The sequence below is a fragment of the Glycine max genome, chromosome 19 (assembly GCF_000004515.6).
Source record: "Glycine max cultivar Williams 82 chromosome 19, Glycine_max_v4.0, whole genome shotgun sequence".
In the NCBI taxonomy this organism is placed as follows: domain Eukaryota; kingdom Viridiplantae; phylum Streptophyta; class Magnoliopsida; order Fabales; family Fabaceae; genus Glycine; species Glycine max.
In genome coordinates, this window is record NC_038255.2 from 8746685 (window position 1) to 8758589 (window position 11905).

An 11905-nucleotide genomic window follows, 5' to 3' on the forward strand; every position below is an offset into this window, starting at 1 on the left:
TCGAAGGTTACAAAGGATATACATACTGATCGTGTAAGCCCCTTTTGCTTATCGCTAATCTTCAATCGTTAATCTATCACTGTTTTTTGTTTGATTTTTTGTGTTTTTTTTATGCTTCGTTGTTGTTTTTCCTTAAAACTCATATTTTTTATTTTGTTCAAACTTTTACCGGAAAGTCTATGAGTTTTTATGCATTTTCCTTAGTTGTTAATTATCTGGATTTGCATGCAAGCTCTGTACCTCAGTATCTTTTTGTGTTTTTTGCGATTTTTATTTGGATCAGGGTGTCTGTGGCTCAGTGGTATTTCGCGTTCAATTGCTTACAATTGGTCTCGACCCAACATGAAAATCGGTGTTAGGATCATTCACGCAACTTCCTCTTACCGGAACATTCCTGTTTCTCGCAAAGGTTTTTTCTTTTCCACTTTTTTCCCTTCCTTCTATCTTTTTCAATAATCTATCATTGTTTTCCTCTTTTTATTCCTTTTAATTTTCCCGGGCTATCAATGAAGAAGCATCCAACAAGAAAGTTTTTTCCCTTTTTACTGTTATTCATGTTTGTTTCATTGATATTTGCTTCTATTTGGAAGGTTTTAATTTTATTTGTTGGTATGCATGTTTTCTTCTTAATAATAGTTATTTTTTCTTACTGATTTTTCAATTTTGTTTTTGGTTCCTTTTTATTTTGTCGGGCTATCGACGAAGAAGCATCCAACACGCATGTTTTTTCCTCTTTTCCTGTTATGCATGTTTGTTTCATTACTATTTGTTTTTATTTGCAAGGTTCTAATTTTGTTTGTTGTTATGCATGTTTGCTTCTTAATAATAGTTATTTTTTCTTACTGATTTTTCAACTTTGTTTTTGGTTCCTTTTTTATTTTCCCGGGCTAATTTTTTTGTCATCTTCCCCATATGGGTTGTAAGTTATGTGTTTGATGAAATGCCTAAATGAAGTTATAGTTTTTAATCTTAAAAATTCATGTGCATCAATGCGCATCCTACAAATTCCACACTGGGTGTCTAATGAATGATACATGCAAGATTTTGATGATAATCATTGTAAAAATTGGTTGGTATTGATATCATTTATATTCTTTAATTATTTTAATCTATTGTTCAACAGGAAGAAGCCCAGGTTTTTTGTTTTACAGGAAGAAGCGTAGGTTTTTTTCTTGCTCTCTCTTAGTTTGTGTTATTTTTTTATTTTCTTTAATTATTATTATTATTATTATTATTATTATTATTATTATTATGATGATGATGATGATGATGATGATGATGATGATGATGATGATGATGATGATGTAGTTGGGTGTCCTTTTTTATAATTGTTATGCATGTTTGCTTCTTAATAATAGTTATTTTTTCTTACTGATTTTTCAACTTTATTTTTGATTCCTTTTTTCTTTTCCCGGGCTAATTTTTTCGTCATCTTCCCCATATGGGTTGTAAGTTATGTGTTTGATGAAATGCCTAATGAAGTTTTAGTTTTTAATCTTAAAAATTCATGAGCATCAGTGCGCATCCTACAAATTCCAAGTTGGGTGTCTAATGAATGATCCATGCAAGATTTTGATGATAATCATTGTAACAATTGGTTGGCATTGATATCATTTATATTCTTTAATTATTTTAATCTATTGTTCAACAGGAAGAAGTCCAGGTTTTTTGTTCAACAGGAAGAAGCGCAGGTTTTTTTCTTGCTTTCTCTTAGTTTGTGCTATTTTTTTTATTTTCTTTAATTATTATTATTATTATTATTATTATTATTATTATTATTATTATTATTATTATTATTATTATTATTATTATTATTATTATTATTATGTAGTTGGGTGTCCTTTTTTATACTGTTATGCATGTTTGCTTCTTAATAATAGTTATTTTTTCTTATTGATTTTTCAACTTTGTTTTTGGTTCCTTTTTTATTTTCCTGGGCTAATTTTTTCGTCATCTTCCCCATATGGGTTGTAAGTTATGTGTTTGATGAAATGCCTAAATGAAGTTTTAGTTTTTAATCTTAAAAATTCATGTGCATCAGTGCGCATCCTACAAATTCCACGCTGGGTGTCTAATGAATGATCCATGCAAGATTTTGATGATAATCATTGTAACAATTGATTGGTATTGATATCATTTATATTCTTTAATTATTTTAATCTATTGTTCAACAGGAAGAAGCCTAGGTTTTGTGTTCAACAGGAAGAAGCACAGGTTTTTTTCTTGCTCTCTTAGTTTGTGTTATTTTTTTTATTTTCTTTAATTATTATTATTATTATGTAGTTGGGTGTCCTTTTTTATGTTATAATGACCGAGTGAACTTTGAAATTTTTCTTTGAGGTTCGTATGTAGGTGGTGATAACAAAAAAAAACCAAAAAAAGTCTTAGAAGATTAAAAAGGTACTGCCTTGACTTGGCTCCATTGCCTGTGCTTAAAGTCTTTATAATTATTGTTAGTCAAAAGCTTTAAAAAAGGTGATTTTAAGATTCTAAAAAATGTGAGTTTTTGCAGAGATTGTTTTAGAAGCTATTATTATTATTATTATTATTATTATTATTATTATTATTATTATTATTATTATTATGTAGTTGGATGTCCTTTTTTATGTTATAATGACCAAGTGAACTTTGAAATTTTTTTTCGAGGTTCGTGATGTATGTAGGTGGTGATAACAAAGGAAACCATAAAAGGTCTTAGAAGATTAAAAAGGTACTCCCTTGATTTGGTTCCATTGTCTGTGCTTAAAGTCTTTATAACTATTGTTAGTCAAAAGCTTTAAAAAAAGTGATTTTAAGATTCTGAAAAATGTGAGTTTTTGTAGAGACTGTTTTAGAAGCTATTCAATGTAGTTTTGAAAAATAATGTAAAGTCTGATCGTTTTCAGATTCAATTTATTTCCAAAGAAAGCTTATGGATTATCCAAACATGTTTAACATACTTCAAAAGAGATTTTAAAAAAATCATGAAGAATGCACTGCATATTTTTCCTTCCTTTGTGAAAGGGGTAGGAACTATGTCATTTTCAGCATTTATTCCATAGTAATGTACGTAGTACTGTCTCAGCTTATCACTCTTTCTACGATTTAAAGAGAATGACATTTTAGGTTCTACAATTTACCTTTACCTTCTATTACCATTGATTTGTGGCGTGAATTAATTTTGGTGTACCATGCAAGTTTGACTTTCAATAAAGTACGCACTGGTGTTTTAGCTTCTGAATAAACACAAGTTCATGATTGCAACTTGCAAGTTTTGTTTTCTTAACCAGGAAACAATTGGTTTCATTGTCTGTTGCTTAAAAGAGTAGTCTAATATTTTACTTTTCTTTTTTACTTTGTAACTTTCAATCTTCATGGATACTTCAGATTCAACATTTTTATCCCAAAAGTTTCAATTTTTTTAAAACAAGTGCAGAAAATAGACTAAGCCAGATCCACGGGTACTTGAGATTTAGCATTTTTACCCCTAAATTTCAATTTTTTAAAACAAGCACAAAAAACAAATTGTTTCTTTGTTAAGTGCTCGGGTCTTCTTTCTACTCTTCATTTAGGCATTAATGGGTTATTTATTCACACACTTATTGATATTTATTCACACAATTATAGTTGGTAATTATAGGTTTTGAATTCTTTCTTTTACATATTCTTTCTTCAAGAATTCTTTTTTTAGTGGGTGGGATGAAGTTGATAAATTGTTTTAGATCATTGGAATTTTACTAGAGAAAACACAAAAAAATTGATGTGTAATTTGGTTTGTGTTTGTAAGTGCTTAAATTAGTCTTTCAGTTTGAAAACAAGGTCGAATGATGCTGTGAAATTTTTGCCTTAGTTAAAGAGCAAGGAATTTCCTCACTGCACCCTTCAAACAACTTATAGCTTTTAGATTAGTATGTGTAGATTCTGTATATGGATTGGTCCTCATTCGGTTCTCATTCCTGTATAGTTTATGCCATCTACTTAAACACTGTTTATATCATTGATTTATTTGTATTGCTTCTATATTTTTCTTCTTCTTCTTTATTCATTTTCATATATAGGTTCTGCACATTCTTCCATGTTTTAGTTGGATATATTGGTTCTGCACGGTTTCTTTCACGTTAGAGGATGACTCATGGAATCCATAAAAATCTTTGTTGCTTTACGTCTCGCGTATCTCTGAGCCTTATACGAGAACATATACAGTACGATATAATAGATGCTACCAACATATGTAAAATTTAAAAGGTGAGATTTTTTTTAATTAAAATTACCAGCAATTAAGTTATTTCTTTATGTTTCAAAATTGTTCCATTGTTTCACTTGCTTCTTTTTTCTTTTTGTTTTTAATGCAGGAGACAATAAGGTTGCCACTTCTTTTTTCTATTTATTTTTATCACAAAATAACCCACATGTTATTTGCGAGATCTACAAACTTTAAAAGCTATATTAAGGAGGATTATTCTGAAGAACAAATCAAGCAAACAGAGTTCTGTTGTTACAGATTTTATTAAGCTAATTGTGTTTGAATATTGTTTCTTTATGTCCCTCTTTGGAATGGAGTGGCTATATTTTGTTGTAGTTGTTCAACATGTACAATGCTTAATCTCTGTTTCAAGTGAAAACATCAGTCCACAACAACAAAGGTCACATCCTTTGGGTTGAAGCAAAGTTCTGTATCACAAGATTTCATTATCTCTGCTTTATTTGGGTAATTGATGTTTAATGTTCGTCAACCTTTAATGCATATAAAGTCAGAATCATTATTTTTATAAAAATCTGCAAGAAGCAATGGCAAACTTAATAATATTGTAGTCCCAAAATGTTAGTCTAATTCGATTGCATCATTGATGAGCTATATTTAAAAAAAAATACATTTGATTCATTGCAGAGCTTTTAAAGGCAGCTATAAAACCATTTTATGGTGTTTAGATAAATTGAGTGACCAATATAAATCTTTTAATAATGAATGATATTGAAACTTCCAAAAATAATAAATAACTAATATAAATTATTTATAAAAAAAATCAAAATCATCATTTAGGCGTTGAGTTATGTCCCTTAATATATTCTTTCTTTTCTATTTTTCAAATGGAATGGAAGAAATTGGAAATTTGCTTTCTTTTATGGTAACTTTTTCCTTTCTTTCCAAGCTTTACTGTCCCACAAGCAAAGGAATAGATTTATTTTGATTCGATGTGCCGCTGTTTTGCCGCTTCACTGTGACGGGGTCAACAACTTTTTTCAGTTGATTTGATCCAATGTGCCTCCATTTTCCATGTTTAATAATACCTCTCATGTTCTGTACTTCTTATGCAGGCGTGCCTCTTTTTGTTAATGTTCTCATGTTTTGAATTTGAATTCTGATTTTTTGTAGTTAGTTATTTGACTTAAATGTCATTTCAATCTCCTTATTTTGTTTAATACGCACATTTGGCTTTTTATCCTAAAGACATTTAATTTTATTTTCCTTTATAATTTTGCTCACATTTTTTAATTTTTCAATGTTTTATTTCTTATTTTTTATTATATTGAATTCTTAATTTAATATATTCATTTAAGGTACTATTGAAAAATGAATTGGTTGGTTACAAAGTAAAAAACAGGAAATAAAATATAAAAAAATAAAGATTAAAGAAAAAGTGTGAATTCAAAAAAAAATTTAAAAACCTAAATTTTTTTGAATTTGAATTCAGATTTTTTGTTGTTAGTTATTTGACTTAAATGTCATTTCAATCTCCTTATTTTGTTTAATATGCACATTTGGCTTTTTATCCTAAAGACATTTAATTTTATTTTCCTTTATAATTTTGCTCACATTTTTAAATTTAAAAAAAAAAGAAATAAAATATAAGAAAAATTAAAGATTAAACAAAAAGTATGAATTTTAAAAAAATTTAAGAAACCACATAATTTATATTTCGAAACAAAGAGATCAAAGGTTGATACTGGAATTCTGTCCTGTTGACAACTGTTCAATAAAAAAATAATAAACCCTCTACCTTCTTTGCTCACTTCAGTCCACGTGCAAGGCTTCATTCTTTTCTGAAGGTTTGTGTTTAGAAGGTCCCGTTCATCTTTTTGTGCCAGCTTTTGCAATTTCTCCCTTTTTTTAAATTAATTAATTTATTATTTATTTATTTTCACAACCACCAAGCCACATGTCACTTTCTAATTGTCGGATTTCACTGCACCATTTAATTCTCCTTAATTTCAGAACTTTCTTCTCTCTCTTTCATTTCTCTTGCATCGGGGATTCTCTTCCCCCCTCCCTCTTTCTCTTCCTCAACTTCTTCTCTTTTCTTCTCTATCAATATTCAGTTTCCCCTCTTTTCTCTTCCTCAACTTCTCCTTTTTTTCTTCTCCGCTTTTGTTTTTCCTCCTTTATTCTTTTACAAAAAAATTCATTTCATTATTTTTTTACATCCCTTTCCATCTTATGATAAATTAAAAATACAAAAAATATGTGAAATATAACTTCAATTTTGTCTAAGGTTACCTTACTTTTGTCATCTAAAGTTTTATATGGGCCATAATTAAAACAGACATTAAATACTATTGATAACATTAAAGATTTTTATACTAAATTCTCATTCTATTAATTTTATTTCATTCAACATTATAAAATTAAAATTAAAATTATGCCTTTTAAGTAAGACAAATGATTTAAATATATATATATATATATATATATATATATATATATATATATTTCATTTTTAAAATTAAATAAAGTAACTTCTCCTAATTTAATATTTTATATAAATATAAATTCATACATATATAAGAAAAGTTAATAATTAAGTGATGTGTTCCATCCGATTTTTAAAAAACATTAAACTATCTTCTTTATTTTAACTGGCTAAAAATATGGTTGATATTTTTATGTTTTTCCTTCCTCAATTCTGAAGCTTTGTGTTTTAATAGACCACTTCTCTCTTCCTTAGCGTCAGCTGTTGCAATTTTTTTAAATAAATTATTTATTATCAAAAAATCCCTCCTTAGTGTCAGTTGTTACATATACGGTTTCGCTTCTCTTCTCCTTTTCTCTCTCTCATGCATTTTCACTCTTTCTTTTCTTTCCTTTTCTTTTCTTTTGTCTTTGTCACTACCTTCTTCTCTCTCTTCCTCTCTTCCTCAGCAAGTTTGTTTTCTTTGATTTTTTGGTTTATGGTTAAATTTTTTCATCTTCATCAAAAAGTTTTGGGTTTTATGATTTTTCCCAAGACAAAATCTTTAATTTTTTTCAGGTGTTCTCCCTTTATTTTGTTTTTTGAGTTTTCGCAAATATTCTTTTATATACCTTCTTCTCATATTTTTATTTGTGCATACCTGTCATATTATATACATGTTGATTATTTTTTGCTCATATATTTGTTTCCCTACATTTTTATAAATATCAATATTGGTTATGGACATTCAGTAAACAAAAAAAAAACACTTTGGCTGTGTACGCCACCACAGATACATTCACAATGATTCACATGACTCTCCACCTCCAATCTTGCCATACTGCATTGAATGCTCAACAATTCTCAAACCCCTCCATATTCCGCAACTTACACATTTTCACCAACCACTGTGTCACTGCAACATTTATTCTCCACAGACCACTTCTTCGGCAAATATTCAATGCTCATTCCTTTAATAAAAAATATTGAAACGGCTCGGAGAATGGCTTCAGAGTTATCGACTGACACAACTAAGACAAGTACCAGTTCTGATTCATCATCAGCAACAAGCAAGGTGAATGTAAAACCAATTATTCGCTTACTTTTTTAAATTACTTTGAACATTGCTCATTCTCTGTTTTCCTTTTTCGGTTTGGGTTTTTGTTTTGCTTCCTACTCGCTCAGCTTTTGATTTGCTTTGCATGTAATCATTTTATTTTTTATTTGTTTTTTATGTATATTGCTTTCGACTGAAATACTGAAAAAATGTGTGACCTTTGTCATACCTAGATTTTCTTTGTCTCCTGCTATTCTGATCTTGATCTAGCTATGAAACAAAGCCTTCTTTCTTCCTTTATGTTTTGAATGCATACACGAATATATTTTGACTCATTAATATTGTCAACTGTTGTAAACATTATTTTCTTCATTTTTTACCAGCAGACAACAAATACACAATTTCCATTGTTATTTGCTTTGTTTATTTGGAATATACCACTGATAGATTGCAATTAAATATAATATTCTACTGGTAGGATTGTTATTTCCTCTGTTTCTTCATGACTTTGCACATTATAATCCCTTTTTTAATGCTTATTCTTTACCTCAATTGTTTCTGGATAGCAAATTATGCTGCTAAACTTTGGAATTTGGGCCTATATTGATCTCTCATCTTCAACAATAGTCGCACATTGTAATTCTAGAACAAACCACAAAACACTGATAGTCCTATTCATTCATTTTATTATGTTGTTGTCATTCTCCAGATATTTTACACTTTCCTATTTCAGTATCATACTTGGTTTTCATTTTTTGCATTTCCTCTCACTGCAGATTCAATATCCAATTCACACAAATCCATTAATCCTACAGTTCACTGCAGTATTACACAATGATATGGTAATATTACATACTAATTGTTTTTATTCTTCAGATAGTTTCATATTTGCTTTCTTGCTATGATTATTTGTAGGACATTATAGAAGTGCCCTTTTTTTACCACCGACAATGGGCACCAACCAGAATACCCTGAGTTTGTCAACTTTAGATATGATGGAACAATATACCAAATCAGGCTAAGGCAGTATCGGACAAAAGTCTACTTTGCGGAAGGGCTGAAAGAATTCAGAAAAGATTTATCAATTTTTTAATATGTGATGATTAAATTCTTGGCATGCAACAACAAATCCATGTTTGATCTTTATTTTGTTCCCTCACTGGAATGCCAGACTTGCGGAAGGCCAAAAGTTATGTCAAGAAAACATATTTGGATAGTTGAAATCACACAATCAATGCTTGGTGCACCAGGACCACTGGTAACAATGAAAACCTCTTCAATGTTGCTTATTAATTCATGCTTATATATCATGTTGTTTTTTTCCCATGCAGAGACTCCCCAACTGTGCCATGACACATGTAAATGCCTGTGGTCAACACATGACCATTCTCAGAAGATTTGGACCTCCATTACAGTGGAATGTTGTCGTGGTTGATGGTGAAGTTGGACGCAAATATGTTGTACAACCATGGTATCAATTCCTTGCAGATAATGATTTCTCCCACGGTGATGAAATCTCCTTCTATTACAGGACCATTGATAAAATATGGGAAATTGTCATCCGCCGGAGAAAGAATTGGGACTATTAGCTTTAGTTATGTACTTTGATTTATCTATCTTTTTGTCTTTTATGTTTTTCCCCTCTCCTCTCATTTAATTGAAACAACATTTATTTTTTTGTGTTGGCATTTTCATTTTCACCCACTCCTTTTGTTCCTTTCGTTTTCTTCTTTTTTACTTCACCCATCAAAAATTGGCCTTGCATCTGTTTTCTTGGCTTTTGCATTCTGGGTACTGTCATTCAATTTTTTATTTTGTGGTTTTTTTTGTTCTGCTGACCTTTGTGGGTACATGTTTTCTTGCATGAGTATTGGTTCATAAAAACATTTTTATTTTGTTTTCTGACTTCTCACAATACGATCACTATTGTATGCACATGTTATTTTAATTTTATTTTCAACATGAATATTATTGGTAGAGCCACAGTTAAGCATTTTGCACATCGACTATATTTCTGATGCAGTTGATATGTGTTACACATAAATTTTGGCTTTCAGATTTTGTTTTGTCATATGACATTGTTAACAAATGTATCACTCAATTTTGAGATTTCATGGTTTGAATTTGAATGAAATGACTCTGTTTAATTTAATCTGCTATATTAGTAATTTATAACTGTTGTACTACAAATTTTTGGTATGGTAAACTAAACATTGTTGATAAAGCGATATTGTTGTCTACTTTGCTCATCTTACACATTCCCTACTATAGTGATCTCATATTTATTTGTTGCCTCTTCCAGTATTTATGTTTTATAAACCATGTAATATTCATGATCTGTTTTCAGATTTACTTGATCAGAAAAACAAAATCCTATCACACCATGCTGTGTTCTTAGACCACATTAATATATATAATTTATGTGGAAAAAAAATTTCATACGAAAGTGAACTTTTGGTTTGTCTTGCATTTGCTTCTTTTTTTGCGGTTATGTGTTCATTGTCTGTTTACCTTTTTCGGTTTCTCTTGGACTGAAAGTAGTGAAAACATGCGTGAGCTTTGTCTGATTCTAATTTACATTGCTACTGTTTATGCCTTTCTGTTCGTTTTGATGCCTACTAATGTTTCTGTTTTGTTCTTTTTTACACACGTTTGTATGTGGTTCGTTTTGGTCTTTATGTTCGTTTGCATACAACATTTTTGAATTTATTTCCTATGTTTCTTTTCTATAATTTAAATCAATTTCAAAATGTTTTCAACACAATCAACTCTTTTTACAAATTATCTTTATATTATATACAAATAACACCTTGACTAATACCAACACAGAACCCTAACTAATAATATTTGTGCCACTTACAGTAAAATACCCTGCAAACCCGCAATATTTTTTAATTTATTTCCTATGTTTGTTTTATATAATTTAAAATAATTTCAAAATGTTTCCGACACAATCAACTCTTTTTACAAACAATCTTTATGTTATATACAAACAGGATCCTGACTAATAGTATTTATGTCCACTAATTATGCAAATTTAGTCCCATCTTCACAATAAAATACATCTAAAATAAAATTTTCCCTGCAAAACCATAATATTTTTAAATTAATTTCCTATACTTATTTTATATAATTTAAATCAATTTCAAAATATTTCCAACACAATCAACTCTTTTTGTAAATTATCTTTATGTTATATACAAACAGCATGCTGACTATTTATCTTATATAGAAACAGCAAGCTGACTATTTATCTTATATACAAACAACACCATGACTAATAGTATTTATGTTGATGCGAGAGTCTCGCGTACGGTTCCTTTGAGAAGGGTGTGATACCACCACCTATCAGACCCACTACAAAATTATTTTAAAATTTTAGTCCCTCTTCACAATTAAATACATCTAAAATAATTTTTTTCCTTAAAAACAAAATATTTTTTACTTTATTTCCTATGTTTCTTTTATATAATTTAAATCAATTTTAAAATATTTTCAACACAATCAACTCTTCATACAAATTATCTTTATGTTATATGCAAACAACATGTTAACAAATAGTATTTATGTCACTTACAGTAAAATTATACAAAAAGTACCATCACAAATATTATTTATTCACTTACAGTCTAATGATACAAACAACACTTTGACAAATAGTATTTATATCACTTATAGTAAAATACCGACCCGTGCATCGCACGAACTCTCCACTAGTTAACAATAAAACAGAGTCTCAAGTATAATATGACCACTTTAATGCAACTAAATATGTGATATGGCAAATACCCACTATTTGACATACAATTGTACTTAGTATTATAGGAGATCAAGGTGACACGGATATCTGCAGAATCAAGAGTAAGAGTCGAAGTTCTCGTAAAACTTTTCATGTGATTTTGCTATCTCATTTGAGTTCATTACAAATAGATTCATGTTGTTTAATGTGACACTAACACACAACATGAAGTCCAAAATACTATTGGTTAAATGATTATATTAGTGAATAAAATGACTTGTAACCAATTAAATATTAGTGAATAAATGACTTGTAACCAACATTTAGTGATATAGACATATAGTTGATAGATAATTATGTCATTTAAACATATGTATGTGTTTATGAAAAAAAAAAGTTATTAGGAGGAATTAATCTCTTACCTAAATTTTAATATCTGGAAAGATTATTATTATTATTGTC

At 29.1% G+C, this 11905-nt stretch overlaps 1 long non-coding RNA gene across 1 annotated transcript; it reads left to right on the top strand.

The window, feature by feature from the left end:
• The first annotated feature begins 1772 nt into the window (after positions 1 to 1772).
• LOC102663184 (uncharacterized) lies at positions 1773 to 4600 on the top strand. Its single transcript, XR_003265711.2, has 3 exons — positions 1773 to 2710; positions 4038 to 4224; positions 4332 to 4600. It is a non-coding gene; the product is annotated as an uncharacterized lncRNA (long non-coding RNA).
• Positions 4601 to 11905: the final 7305 nt, after the last annotated feature.